At 41.5% G+C, this 15,144-nt stretch overlaps 1 pseudogene; it reads right to left on the bottom strand.

Annotated features, from left to right (window-relative positions):
• Positions 1-201: 201 nt before the first annotated feature.
• On the bottom strand, positions 202-1,215 carry LOC129545098 (vacuolar-sorting protein SNF8-like; annotated as a pseudogene).
• Positions 1,216-15,144: the final 13,929 nt, after the last annotated feature.

Below are 15,144 nucleotides of genomic sequence, written 5' to 3'. Positions count from 1 at the left end.
GAGTTGTGGTGCATGGGCTTTGTTGCTCTGAAGCATGTGGGATCTTCCCAGAGCAGGGATCGAACCTGTGTCTCCTCCAGTGGAAGTACGGACTCTTAACCAATAGACTGTCAGAGATGTTATTTTTGAAAACAAAGTTGTCCAGGTTTCATTCACCACCAACTCCTCTCTCTTCTCCTGTGCCTGCTTCAGCATCCCCCGTCAGGGATGGGCTTCTCTGGTCTCCTCAGCTATACTCTCCTGGGAATCTAGAAGTCAGAGAGGAGACCTGGCACCCAGTGGTAGGTCTCCCCTGGAGCCCAGCAGATCCAGCCAAGCCAGCCCTTCCTTCAGCAGGTGTTCCAGGACTTGCCTTGCTCGCTCCATCTCCCATTTATGACCGGCTTTGACAGGGGCTTCAGCGGTAAAGAATTCTGCCAGTGCAGGAGATATGGTTCGATTCCTGGTCTGGGAAGATCCCACATCATGTGGAGGAACTAAGCCCATGAACCGCAATTACTGAGTCTGGAAGCCGCAACAAGAGAACCACTGCTGTGAAACCCACGCACTACACTGCAACTGGAGCGTGGCTCCTGCAGCAACAAAGACCAGAACAGCCAAAAACAAATAAATAATTTAAAAAAAAGACTGACTTTGATATCACTGACAGTCACAGAGCCATTTTCTCTACCACCTGCAGCACCACAGCATGATCCATATTTAACTCAGCGGGACAGACCAAAGGAGGTATGTGCCACCCCCAGGGATGATGCCAAAGCCAGTGCCGAGTGCCTTCAGTTTCTTGATGGCCCCAATCAGGTCGTCTTGGCTAACATCCTGGGCGAATTTGACCTTTTAACACCTGTTGGTGTCATGTAGTCCCTCCAGAGTTATCAGGTCTCTATTCTGTTGCTTCAGGGCCAGGCATACGTGGATAATCTAGACACCCAGCTTGTAATAGACATCTCCCTCGCCTATCGTCTTAGACCAATATCCTTTCCCAGAGGCCAAAGAATTCACCCCAACAGTAGCACCCATGTCCTGGGACTGCATCTGGGGCTCAGGATTCTTCCAGATCCCCTGGTTGGGCTTGCTGACATATTCTTTCAGGTTGGTCTTGTACATGTCCAACTTCTTGGACATCCATCTCAGCCAAGACAGTCCCTCACTCCCTATACTTGGCCGTGCAAGCTTCTTCTTGGGGATGGCATCAGTTCCCACCCCGCAGCAGTGCATCCCTGCCCTGGCCCATAGCCACCCCGCTGCCAGAAAACTGGATCCACCTCTACTCTGAAATTATTTCCTATTATATATTGAATGGATAAACAGCAAAGTCCTAGTGTGTACTGCAGGGAACTATATTCAACATCCTGCCAAAAACCATAATGGAAATAAAAAGAAATATATATATATAATACACACACACAATGGAGTCAATTTTCTGCACAGCAGGAATTAATGCGACATTGTAAGTCAAGTATGTTGTTGTTTTTAGTTGCTCAGTTGCATCTGACTTATGCAACCCCGTGGATTGTAGCCCACCAGGCTCCTCTGTCCATGACATTTCCCAGGCAAGAATACTGGAGTGAGTTGCTTTTTCCTTCCCCAGGGGATCTCTGACCCAGGGATCGAAACCAGGTCTCCTGCATTACAGGTGTCTCCTGTATTGCAGGTGGATTCTTTACCAACTGAATCAACTGTTGTTCAGTTCGCTAAGTCATTGAGATCCTCATGGACTGCCCCATGCCAAGTTTCACTGTCCTTCACTATCTCCTGGAGTTTGTTCAAATTCATGTCCATTGAGTCAGTGATGCCATCCAACCATCTCATCCTCTTCTCTGCCCTCAATCTTTCCCAGCATCAGGGTCTTTTCCAATGAGTTGGTTCTTTGAATCAGGTGGCCAAAGTATTGGAGCTTCAGCTTCAGCATCAGTACTTCCAATGAATATTCAGGGTTAATTTCCTTTAAGATTGACTGGTTTGATCTCCATGTAATCCAGGGGACTCTCAAGAGTCTTCTCTAGAACCAGAGTTTGAAAGCATAAACTCTTAGGTGCTCAGCCTTCTTTATGGTCCTGCTCTCACATCCGTACATGACTACTGGAAAAACCATAGCTTTGATTATACAGACCTTTGTTGACAAAGCTATGTCTCCACTTTTTAATACACCATCTAGGTTTGTCATAGCTTTTCTTCCAAGGAGCAAGCATCTTTTAATTTCATGGAATTTGGAGCCCCCAAAATAAAATCTGTCACTATTTCCATTTTTCCCCATCTGTTCACCATGAAATGATGGGACTGGATGCCATGTTCTTAGTTTTTTGAATGTTGAGTTTTTAGCAAGTTTTTTCCTCTCCGCTTTCACTCTCATCAAGAGGTAGTTTAATTCCTCTTTGTTTTCTGCCGTTAGGGTGATATTATCTGCATATCTGAGGCTGTTGGTATTTCTCCTGGTAAACTTGATTCCAGCTTGTGTTTCATCCAGCCCAGCATTTCACATGATGTACTGTGCATATAAGTTAAATAAGCAGGGTGACAAAATACACCTTTGACATACTCCTTTCCCAAATTTTAACCAGTCTGTTGTTTCAAATTCAGTTCTAACTGTTGCTTCTTGACCTGGATACAGGTTTCTCAGGAAGCAGGTCAGGTGGTCTGGTATTCCCATCTCTTTAAGAATTTTTTAGAGTATTTTTTGATCCATACAGTCAAAGGCTTTGGTGTAATCAATGAAGCATATGTTTTCCTGGAACCCCTCTTGCATTTTCTATAATCCAATGGATATTGGCAATTTGATTTCTGGTTCCTCTGCCTTTTCTAAGTCCAGCTTGAACATCTGGAAGTTCTCGGTTCATGTGCTGCTGAAGCCTAGCTTAAAGGATTTTGAGCATTACCCTGCTCACATCTGAAATGAGTATAATTATACAGTAGTTTGAACATTCTTTGGCATTGCCCTTCTTTGAGACTGGAATGAAAACTGACCTTTTCCGATCCTGTGGCCACTGCTGAATTTTCCAAATTTGCTGGCATATTGAGTGCAGCACTTTAACAGTATCATCTTTTAGGATTTGAAATAGCTCAGCTGGAATTCTATCACCTCCTCTAGCTTTGCTTGAAGTGATGCTTCCTTAGGTTCATTTGACTTCTTGCTCCAGGATGTCTAGGTGAGTGACCAACCATAGTGGTTATCCAGGTCATTAAGACCTTTTTTGTACAGTTTTTCTGTGTATTTCTGCCACCCCTTCTTAATTTCTTCTGATTCTGTTAGGTCTTTGCTGTTTCTGTCTTTATTCTGCCCAACTTTGCATGAAATGTTCCCTTGATATCTCTAATTCTCTTGAGATCTCTAATCTTTCCCATTCTATTGTTTTCCTCTATTTCTTTGCATTGTTCACTTAACAAGGTTTTATCTCTCCTTGCTATTCTTTGGAATTCAGTTGAGTATATCTTTCCTTTTATTCTTTGCCTTTAGCTTCTTTTCTCAGCTATTTTTAAGGCCTCCTCAAACAACCATTTTGCCTTTTCTCATTTCTTTTTCTTTGGGATGGTTTTGGTCACTGCCTCATGTACAAGGTCATGAACCACCATCCATAGTTCTTCAGGCACTCTATCAGATCTATTTGTCACTTCCCTTGAATCTATTTGTCCCTTCTACCGTATAATCATAAGGGATTTGATTTAGGTCATACCTCAATGGCCTAGTGGTTTTCCCTTTTTTCTTCAATTTAAGTCTGAATTTGGCTATAGAAGAGCTCATGATCTAAGCCACAGTCAGCTCCTGGTCTTGCTTTTGCTGACTGTATAGAGCTTCTCCATCTTTGGCTGCAAAGAATATAATCAATCTGATTTCAGTATTGCCCATCTGGTGATGTCCATGTGTAGAGTCTTCTCTTGTATTATTGGAAAACGGTGTTTGCTACAACTAGTGCATTTTCTTGGCAAAACTCTATTAGCCTTTGCTCTACTTCATTTGTATTCCAAGGCCAAACTTGCCTGTTACTCCAGGTATCTCTTGATTTCCTACTTTTGCCATCCAATCTCCTAAGAATGAAATGACATTTTTTTTTTTTTTTGGCATTAGTTCTAGAAGGTCTTGTAGGTCTTCATAGAACTGTTCAAATTCAGCTTTTTCAGCATTAGTGGTTGGGGCATAAACTTGGATTACTGTGATATTGAATGGTTTTTCTTAGAAACAAACAGAGACCATTCTGTTATTTTTTAGACTGCACCAAAATACTGCATTTTGGACTCTTTTGTTGACTATGAGGGCTACTCCATTTCTTCTAAGGGATTCTTGCCCACAGTAGTTTATATAATGGTCATCTGAATTTAATTTGCCCATTCCCATCCATTTTAGTTCACTGATTGCTAAAATGTTGATGTTCACTCTTGCCATCTCCTATTTGACCATATCCAATTTACCTTGATTCATGGACCTGATATTCTAAGTTCCTATGCAACGTTGTTGTTTAAGGCTCCAGATTTTACTTTCACAACCAGACACATCCAAAACTGGGTGTCATTTCCACTTTGGCTCTGTCTCTTTATTCTTTCTGGAGTTATTTCTCTACTCTTCCCCAAGAGCCTGTTGGGCACATTTCTACCTGGGGAGTTCATCTTTCAGTGTCATATATTTTTGCCTTTTCATACTGTTCATGGGGTTCTCAAAGCAAAATTACTGAAGTGGTTTGCCATTGCCTTCTCCAATGGACCACATTATGTCAGAACTCTCCACCATGACCCGTCCATCTTGGGTGGCCCTGCACAGTATGGCTCATGCTTTCGTTGAGTTACACAAGGCTATGATCCATGAGATCATTTTGTATGGTTTTCTGTGATTGTGGTTTTTGTTCTGGAGGCCATGAGACTGAAGTTCTTGCTTCTTCTGTCTGCCCTCTGATGGATGAAGATAAGATGCTTGTGCCAGCTTCCTGATGGGAGGGACTGGCTACTGGGGAAACTGGGTCTTGCTCTGGTGGGCAGGGCCATCCTCAGTAAATCTTTAATACAATTTTCTGTTGAAGGGTGAGGCTGTGCTCCCTCCCTGTTAGCTGTTTGGTCTGAGGTCACCCAGTCCTGGAGTCTGCACTCTTTATGGTAGGGCTATAGCTTCTATGGTAGGGCTAATGGCAACCTTCTCCAAGAGGACTTATGCCAACATGCCACACCTCCCAGGACTGCTGCTGCTAATGCCCCCGATCCCTCGGCAGGCCACTGTTGAGCCACATCTCCATAGGAAACCCCCAAATACTCACAGGCAGGTCTGGTTCAGTCTCTTGTGGAGTCACTGCTCCTTTCCCCTGGGTCCTGGTGTGCACAAGGTTTTGTTTGTGCCCTCCAAGTGCCTCTGTTTTCCCAAGTCCTCTGGAGTTTCTGAAATCAAACCCTGCTGACTCAACTATAAATTAATAATTTTTTTAAAAAAGTATATTAAAAAGATTGTAGGTATATGTGTAACTGAATCTCATTGTTATACAGAAGAAATTAACACAACATAGTAAATCAGTTTTATTTCAATAACATAAATTTTAAAATAAGCATTTCAAATATTTAGGAGAAAGGCAAACTTTTTTTCTAATATTAAGTTCTCTAAAAAGTGACTCAGGCTTCTCAGGTGGCCCAGTGGTACAGAATCCACCTGCCAAACAGAAGATGTGGGTTTGATCCCTGGATCAGGAAGATCCCCTGGGGAAGGAAATGGCAACCTGCTCCAGTATGCTTGCCTGGGAAATCCCATGAACAGAGGAGCCTGGCAGGCTACAATCCATGGGGTCCTAAAGAGTTGGACATTACTGACTGACTAAACAATGGCAACAAACAGTGACTCACAAGGACCTTTGTTATAAAAGTAATACAGAAAATGCTAAAGTCTCATTAAAACAAACTGATTTCTACATCCCCCCCAAAGAAATAGTTTCTCCAGACTTTGTAAGTGAAAACTTTAGACTTAAGTCTATCTCTTTAAGTGTTAGTTGCTCAGTAGTTTCTTTCTCTTGCAACCCCATATATAGCCCACCAGGCTCCTCTGTCCATGGAATTCTCCAGGCAAGAATACTAGAGTAGGTAGACATTCCCTTCTCCTAGGGACCTTTTCATCCAGGGATTGAACCCAGGTCTCCTGCACTGCAGAAGGATTCTTTACCATCTGAGCCACTTTAGAGTTTTGCTAAATTAAGGTAATGATGGAAAAGTCATTGACTATCCAGATCATTTCAAATAAGATATGCAATACTGAAGCATTCATTGCTGAACAAGCATAAGTTTACCTACTTTGTCTTCTTATGAAAAAAAAAGATGTTGGGTTTATTAGACACATACCTTATACCATATTAAGAAAAAAAATTATGCTATGAGAAAATGTATGTTTCATGAGGTTATAGAATATGTTCATAAGTTTTCCAATCAGGACATGTTGGTATGACAAACAGTTCACAATTGCTTACTCCTTTTTTTTTAATTGAAGTATACTGATTTACTTTAAAAAAAATTTAAATGCTTACTTCTTAGTTTTCACTAGAAAATAAAAATTTTATGAGTTGAGAATTCTAATTAATATATGTAATTAAAACTAAAAATTACTAAAGAAGACATCTTTGAATGCAAGGAAAGAGAAAGCACAAGGAACAGAAATGCATTTGGTTAAGGAAAAGAAAGTAATTTGGCCCTAAAGCTGGTTACTTCTAAATGGGAAAGAAAATAAGGGACAAATTAATATGAATATAGAAAGTTATAGTATACAAAAGGTTAAAAAGAATCTTTAGAAAGGAATTCTATGTGTGGTCAGGACTGTCCAAGATTAGAATGAATTTAATCAAGTAAACAAGTGTTAATATTAAAGGCAGAATGGTGAAAAACCTGAACTTCTTTTCTGTTAGGAGAACCAAGCTTTTTTTTTTTAATATCAAGTTACTTTTGATAACAGATTGTAAGCTTTTTAAAAAATCTTATAAGTACTTTATTTTAACTTTCTGTGTTTGCTTTGAAATCTTTTATTGTCACTTTTATTAAGTGAATAACTATTGTTTCACTTCCTTCATGGTTCAGACAGTAAAACAATCTGCCTACAATGCAGGAGACCTGGGTTTGATCCCTGGGTTGGGAAGATCCCCTGGAGGAGGGTCTAGGAACCCACTCCAGTATTCTTGCCACAAAGAGTCAGCAAAGGAACTGAGAACTCCCAGGGAATTTGACTATGAAGGCCAGTGGGACTTGATTAAAGAACTTCCACAGGACTGGGGAAATAGACTCTTGGAGGGCACAAGCAAAACCTTGTGCGCACCAAGATGTAGGAGAAAGGAGCAGTGACCCCACAAGAGACTGAGCCAGACTTGCCTGTGAGTGTCTGGGAGTCTCCAGTGGAGGTGTGGGTAAACAGCGGCCTGCCATGGGGTCAGGGGACTAACTACAACAGTCCTGGGAGCTGCGGCATGCTGGCATAAATCCTTTTGAAGGAGGTCACCGTTACTCCTACCAGAGTTTGGCTTCAGGTGAAACTACAGGGAGGAAACACAGCACCCCCCACATCTGCAGAAAATTGGATTAAAGATTTATTGAGCATGGCCTTGCTCACCAGAACAAGACCCAGTTTTCCCCACAGCCAATCCCTCCCATCAGGAAGCTTGTCCAAGCCTCTTATCCTCATCCATTAGAGGGCAGTCAGAATGAAAACCACAGTCACAGGAAACTAACCAAACTGATCATGTGGATCACAGCCTGGTCGAACTCAATGAAACTATGAGCCATGCTGTGTAGGGCCACCCAAGATGGATGGGTCATGGTGGAGAATCCTGACAAAACGTGGTCCACTGGAGAAGGGAATGGTAAACCAGCATTCTTGCCTTGAGAACCCCATGAACAATATGAGCAGGCAAAAAGATATAAAACTGAAAGATGAACATCCCAGGTCACCAGGGGCCCAATATGCTATTGGAGAAGAACGGAGAAATAGCTCCAGAAACAATGAAGAGGCTGAGTCAAAGCAGAAAAAATGCTCAGTCGTGGATGTGTCTGGTTGTGAAAGTAAAGTCCGATGCTCTAAAGAATATTGCATGGGAACCTAGAATAATAGGTCCATGAATCAAGGTAAATTGGACGTGGTCAAACAGATGGCAAGAGTGAACATCAACATTTTAGGAATCCGTGAACTAAAATGGATGAGAATGGGCAAATTTTACTCAGACAACCATTATATCTACTACTGTGGGCAAGAACGGAGAAGGCAATGGCAAGCCACTCCAGTACTCTTGCCTAGAAAATCCCATGGACGGAGGAGCTGGGTAGGCTGCAGTCCATGGGGTTGCTACGAGTCAGACATGACTGAGCAACTTCACTTTCACTTTTCACTTTCACACATTGGAGAAGGAAATGGCAACCCACTCCAGTGTTCTTGCCTGGAGAATCCCAGGGATGGGGGAGCCTGGTGGGTTGCCGTCTATGGGGTCACACAGAGTTGGACACGACTGAAGCGACTTAGCAGCAGCAGCAGCAGCAGTTGGCAAGAATACGTTAGAAGAAACAGAGTAGCCCTCATAGTAAAAAAAAAAAAAAAGAGCCCAAAATGCAGTCCTTGGGGGCAATCTCAAAAACAACACAATGATTTCTGTTTGTTTCCAAGGCAAACCATTCAACATGACAGTAATCCAAGTCTATGCCCCACTAATGCTGAAGAAGCTGAAGTTGAATGGTTCTATGAAGACCTACAAAACCTTCTAGAAATAACAGAAAAAAAAAGATGTCCTTTTCATCATAGGGGAATGGAGTGAAGAAGTAGAAAGTCAGGAGAAAAGTTTGGCCTTGGAGTACAAAATGAAGCAGGGCAAAGGCTAACAGTTTTGCCAAGAGAACACACTGGTCATAGCAAACACCCTCTTCCAACAACACAAGAGACAACTCTACACATGGACATCACCAGATGGTCAATACTGAAATCAGATTGATTATATTCTTTGCAGCCAAAGATGGAAAAGCTCTTTACAGTCACCAAAAACATGATGTGGAGCTGACTGTGGCTCAGATCATGAACTCCTTATGAGGAACTCCAAATTCAGTCATAAATTGAAGAAAATAGGGGAAACCACTAGGCCACTGAAGTATGACCTAAATCAAATCCCTTTCAATTATACAGTCTAGGTGATGAATAGATTCAAGGGATTAGACCTGATAAGACAGTCTGAAGAACTATGGATGGAGGTTCATAACATTGTAGAGAAGGCAGTGATCAAAACCATCCCCAAGAAAAAGAAATGTAAAAAGGCAAAATCATTGTCTGAGGAGGTCTTACAAATAGCTGAGAAAAGAAGAGAAGTGAAAGGCAAAGAGAAAAAGGAAAGATGTACCCATCTGAATGTAGAGTTCCAAAGAATAACAAGGAGAGATAAGAAAACCTTCCTAAGTGAACAATGCAAAGAAATAGAGGAAAGCAATAAAATGGGAAAGACTAGAGATCTCCTCAAGAAAATTAGAGTTACCAAGGGAACATTTCATGCAAAGATGGGCACAATAAAGGACAGATATGATATGGACCTAATGGAAGCAGAGGATATTAAAAAGAGGTGGCAAGAGTACACAGAAGAACTATACAAAAAAAGATCTTCACGACCATGATGGTAGGACCACTCACCTAGAGCTAGACATCGTGGAGTGTGAAGTCAAGGAGGCCCTAAGAAGCATCACTATGAAGAAAGCTAGAGGACATGATGGAATTCCAGCTGAGCTATTTCAAATCCTATAAAGTGATGCTGTTAAGGTGCTGTACTCAGTATACCAGTAAATTTGGAAAATTCAGCAGTGGTCACAGGACTGGAAAAGGTCAGTTTTCATTCCAATCCCAAAGAAAGGCAATGCCAAAGAACGTTCAAACAATTGCACTCACTTCACATACTAGCAAAGTAATGCTTAAAATACTCCAAGCTAGGCTTCAACAGTACATGAACCAAGAACTCCCAGATGTTCAAGCTGGATTTAGAAAAGGCAGAGGAAGCAGAGAGCGAATTATGAAGATCTGTTTGAGTCTAGAAAAATCAAGAGAATTCCAGAAAAACATTTGTTTCTGTTTCATTGACTAAAGCCTTTGACTGTGTGGATCACAACAAACTGTGGAAAATTATTCAAGAGATGGGAATACCAGACCACATTACCTACCTCCTGAGAAATCTGTATGCAGGTCAAGAAGCAACAGTTAGAACTGGATATGGAACAATGGACTGTTTCCAAATTGGGAAAGGAGTACGTCAAGGCTGGATATTGTCACCCTGCTTGGTTAATGTATATGCAGACTACATCATGAGAAATGCTGGCCTAGATGAAGCACAAACTGGAATCAAAATTACTGGCAGAAATATCAACAACCTCAGATATGCAGATGACACCACCCTTATGGTAGAAAGCGAAGAGGAACTAAAGAATCTCTTGATGAAGGTGAAAGAGGAGAGTGAAAAAGCTGGCTTAAAATTCCATATTCAAAAACTGAAGATCATGGCATCCAGTCCCATCACTTCATGGCAAATAGCTAGGGAAACAATGGAAACAGTAACAAACTTTGTTTTCTTGGGCTCCAAAATCACTGAAGATGGTGACTGCAGCCATGAAATTAAAAGATGCTTGCTTCTTGGGAGAAAAACTATGATAAACCTAGACTGTATATTAAAAAGCAGAGACATTACTTTGCCAATAAAGGTCTGTAGAGTCAAAGCTATGGTTTTTCCAGTAGTCATGTATGGATGTGAGAGTTGAACCATAAAGAAGGCTGAGCACTGAATTGATGACTTTCAACAGTGGTGTTGGAGAAGACTCTTGACAGTCCCTTGGACTGCAAGGAGATCAAACCAGTCAATCCTAAAGGAAATCAACCCTTAATATTTATTGGAAGGACTGATGTTGAAGCTGAAGCTCCAATACTTTGGCCACCTGATGAGAGAAGCCTACTCATTAGAAAAGATCCTGACGCTGGGAAAGATTGAAGGTGGGAGGAGAAGGAGATGACAGGATGCGATGGTTGGATGGCATCACCAACTCAATGGACATGAGTTTGGGTAAACGCCAGGAGATGGTGAAGGACAGGGAGGCTTGGTGTGTGGCAGTCCATGGTGTCGCTAAGAGTAGAACATGACTGAGTGACTAAACAACAACAAAACTATTGTCTCACGGTGACCTATGATCCTTTTTGACCATATGTTTTGAAACTTTTAACATTTTTGACAAATTTCCCCAGAGTCAAAATCTTTTGTTTTTTAATTGGAGAATAATTGCTTGACAATGTTGTGTTGCTTTCTGCCACACAACAGTGTGGATCAGCTATAAGTATACATATACCCCTCCCTCTTAAAACTCCCTCCCCCCATCCCAACCCCTTAGGTTGTCCCAGAGCACCAGGCTGAGCTCCCTGTGTTGTGCAGTACCTTCCCATTAGATATCTGTTTTACAGGCTTACTTGGTAGCTCAAATGGTAAAGAACCTGACTAATCTCTGTGTGTCAATGCTACTCTCTCAATTCGTTCCACCCTATCCTTCCCACACCAACAAATTTAACTGAAGTTCTTTTGACCTCTAGCTAGCTTTGAGATGCTTCAGAGTGTCCCTATGGCATCTCAGAGACAAAGATTAAGCTAATTAGGATGATTAAGTATGTTAAATTACCTGGGAAACATTCTCAAGTGGTTGGAGATAAACCTTACTGTGTGGGTAAATGTGATTAATATAGATGTTCTAGAAATTATATGAAATTTCTAAGACTTGAATATGTCTTGGTAGAATTTTTTCAGTCATAATTCTTGTTATTATCTTAAAATGTTGTATGTCACCACAGTAACCAAGTTTATTTGTCAGTTTCATTTGCCAATCAGGTGTATAACCATGGATCTTAAAGTCTTATTATTTATAGATAGTTAGGCTTCAGCAACACATGAACCGTGAACTTCCAGATGTTCAAACTGGTTTCAAAAGAGGCAGGGAACCAGAGATCAAATTGCCAACATCCGATGGATCATGGGAAAAGCAAGAGAGTTCCAGAAAAATATCTACTTCTGCTTTATTGACTATGCCAAAGCCTTTGACTGTGTGGATGACAATAAACTCTGGAAAATTCTGAAAGAGATGGGAATACCAGACCACCTGACCTGCCTCTTGAGAAACCTATATGCAGGTCAGGAAGCAACAGTTAGAACTGGACATGGAACAACAGACTGGTTCCAAATAGGAAAAGGAATATGTCAAGGCTGTATATTTCAGCTAAAGCTGAAACTCCAATACTTTGGCCAACTCATGCGAAGAGTTTGATGCTGGGAGGGATGGGGGGCAGGAGGAGAAGGGGACGAGAGAGAATGAGATGACTGGATGTCATCACCGACTTGATGCATATGAGTTTGGGTGAACTCCAGGAGTTGGTGATGGACAAGGAGGCCTGGCGTGCTGCGATTCATGGGGTCACAAAGAGTTGGACACGACTGAGCGACTGAAGTGAACCGAACTGATTGCTGTACTCTGATGCTTTTGCAGAAAAGTAGTTCATCTCCAAGAAAATTCATAGAAAGGAGTTTTTTACATGTATACAGTTTACTGAAAACTTTCAGGTCATACTGCTAAACTGGGTAAGAAATGAAAGATTTCTAATGGAAACCCTAAGAGATTAAATGGCTAACAGAAGATCATAACAAGGATTAGTCATGGGGGGCTGAGGGCACTGATGAATGTGGTTATAGTTTTTATGGTTTTTGTCTGCAATATTACTGATTCAATGTGTGTTTTCTATTAGGAAAGCTTCCTCAAGTTAATTATGGCTCATACTAACATGGTAATCTATATCTTTGTAAGAACAATTGAAACATTTCTCTTTTTTCTCTACCAGATCCTTCCAGAATTTTTAAAATCTTACTGAGTATCCTTATTTTAAGGAAATATAGTTATTTTTGTATGTTCAATAAGAATGTGTTCTCCTCATAACAGTACGAAATTGTGAACATTGGTCATATTACCATGGCTTTGACTGGAATGGCATATTTGAGAATATGCATAGAATCAAAGGACTTGGTCAGTACAGTACAGAATTTATCTGCAATGCAGGAGACCTTGGTTTGATCCTTGGGTGGGGAAGCTCCCCTGGAGAAGGGAATGGCAACCCACTCCAGTTTTCTTGCCTGGAGAAATCCATGGACAGAGGAGCCTGGCCGGTCACAGTCCATGGGATTGCAAAGAGTCAGACACAGCAACTGAGCAACTAAACAGTACTACTGCAGAGTTCAGTATAACCAGACAGGGCTTCTCTGTTGATCAGTGGCTCCGTCTCCATGCTCCCAATGTTCAGTTCAGTTCAGTTCAGTCGCTCAGTCGTGTCCGACTCTCCATGACCCCATGAATCACAGCACGCCAGGCCTCCCTGTCCATCACCAACTCCCGGAGTACACTCAAACTCATGTCCACAGAGTCGGTGATGCCATCCAGCCATCTCATTCTCCATCGTCCCCTTCTCCTCCCACCCCCAACCTTTCCCAGCATCAGAGTCTTTTCCAGTGAGTCAACTCGTCGCATGAGGTGGCCAAAGTATTGCAGTTTCAGCTTTAGCATCAGTCCCTCCAATGAACATCCAGGATTGATCTCCTTTAGAATGGACTGGTTGGATCTCCTTGCAGTATAAGGGACTCTCAAGAGTCTTCTCCACCACCACAGTTCAAAAGCATAGATTCTTCGGCGATCAGCCTTCTTCACAGTCCAACTCTCACATCCATACATGACCACGGGAAAAACCATAGCCTTGACTAGACGGACCTTGGTTGGCAAAGTAATGTCTCTGCTTTTTAATATACTATCAAGGTTGGTCATAACTTTCCTTCCAAGGAGTAAGCGTCTTTTAATTTCATGGCTGCAGTCAGCATCTGCAGTGATTTTGGAGCCCAAAAAAACAAAGTCTGACACTGTTTCCACTGTTTTTCCATCTATTTCCCATGAAGTGATGGGACCAGATGCCATGATCTTTGTTTTCTGAATGTTGAGCTTCAAACCAACCTTTTCACTCTCCTCTTTCACTTTCATCAAGAGGCTTTTGAGTTCCTCTTCACTTTCTGCCATAAGGGTAGTGTCATCTGCATATCTGAGGTTATTGATATTTCTCCCAGCAATCTTGATTCCAGCTTGTGCTTCTTCCAGCCCAGCGTTCCTCATGATGTACTCTGCATATAAGTTAAATAAGCAAGGTGACAATATACAACCTTGACGTACACCTTTTCCTATTTGGAACCAGTCTGTTGTTCCATGTCCAGTTCTAACTGTTGCTTCCTGACCTGCATACAGGTTTCTCAAGAGGCAGGTCAGGTGGTCTGGGATTCCCATCTCTTTCAGAATGTTCCACAGTTTATTGTGATCCACACAGTCAAAGGCTCCCAATGTAGGCGGCCTAAATTCAATTCCTGACCAGGGAACTAAATCCCACATACTTCAACTAAGAGTTCGCTTGCAGCAACTAAAGATCTCACATGCCGCAACGAAGACTGAAGATCCTGTGTGCTGCAAATAAGACCCGGCACAGCCAAAGAAATAAGCAAATGTCATTAACAAATATGACCAGGCAGTTTTACGGAGCTAACGTGGATTTTATGAAATCATAAAGTTCTTGGAAAAACAACCCAGTACCCTGCTTAAAGTTTTCCCAGCAGTCTTACCAGGTAAATACAGAAGGCTACCTCCTGGTAGATGCAGGAATCTCAGGATACTTTCTTTGGGACTTGGAAAAGAGAGGAATTCACCCAAATCTATAGCTATCACAGGTGGAATCTGATGGTAAGACCTTGGCATGGCTTTCCTAGCCTTGAGAGGCCTTTTTTAAAAAATTGAAGTATAGTTGATTTACAATGTTCTGTTAGTTTCAGGCATAGAGCAAAATGATTCAGTTATACATATTTTTTTTCAGATTCTTTTCTCTTATAGGTCATTAAAAAACACTGAGTAAAATTCCCTATGCTATATAGTAGGTTTTTGGTGGTTATCTATTTTATATAAAGTAGTGTGCTTACGTTAATCCCAATCTCCTAATTAGTCTCTCTCCCATTCCCCTTTCATAACCATAAGTTTGTTTATTTGTGTTTGTGGGTTTATTTCTGTCTTGTATAGAAGTTCATTTGTATAATTTTTTAGTTTCCATATATAAGCAATATCATATGATATTTGTTTGGTTTATTA

This window comes from Moschus berezovskii, chromosome 27, assembly GCF_049115385.1.
Source record: "Moschus berezovskii isolate FMDL1 chromosome 27, NW_MosBer_1.0, whole genome shotgun sequence".
Taxonomy (NCBI): domain Eukaryota; kingdom Metazoa; phylum Chordata; class Mammalia; order Artiodactyla; family Moschidae; genus Moschus; species Moschus berezovskii.
The sequence above is the reverse complement of the archived record's forward strand: the minus strand, read 5'-3'. Positions and strand labels throughout refer to the sequence as shown.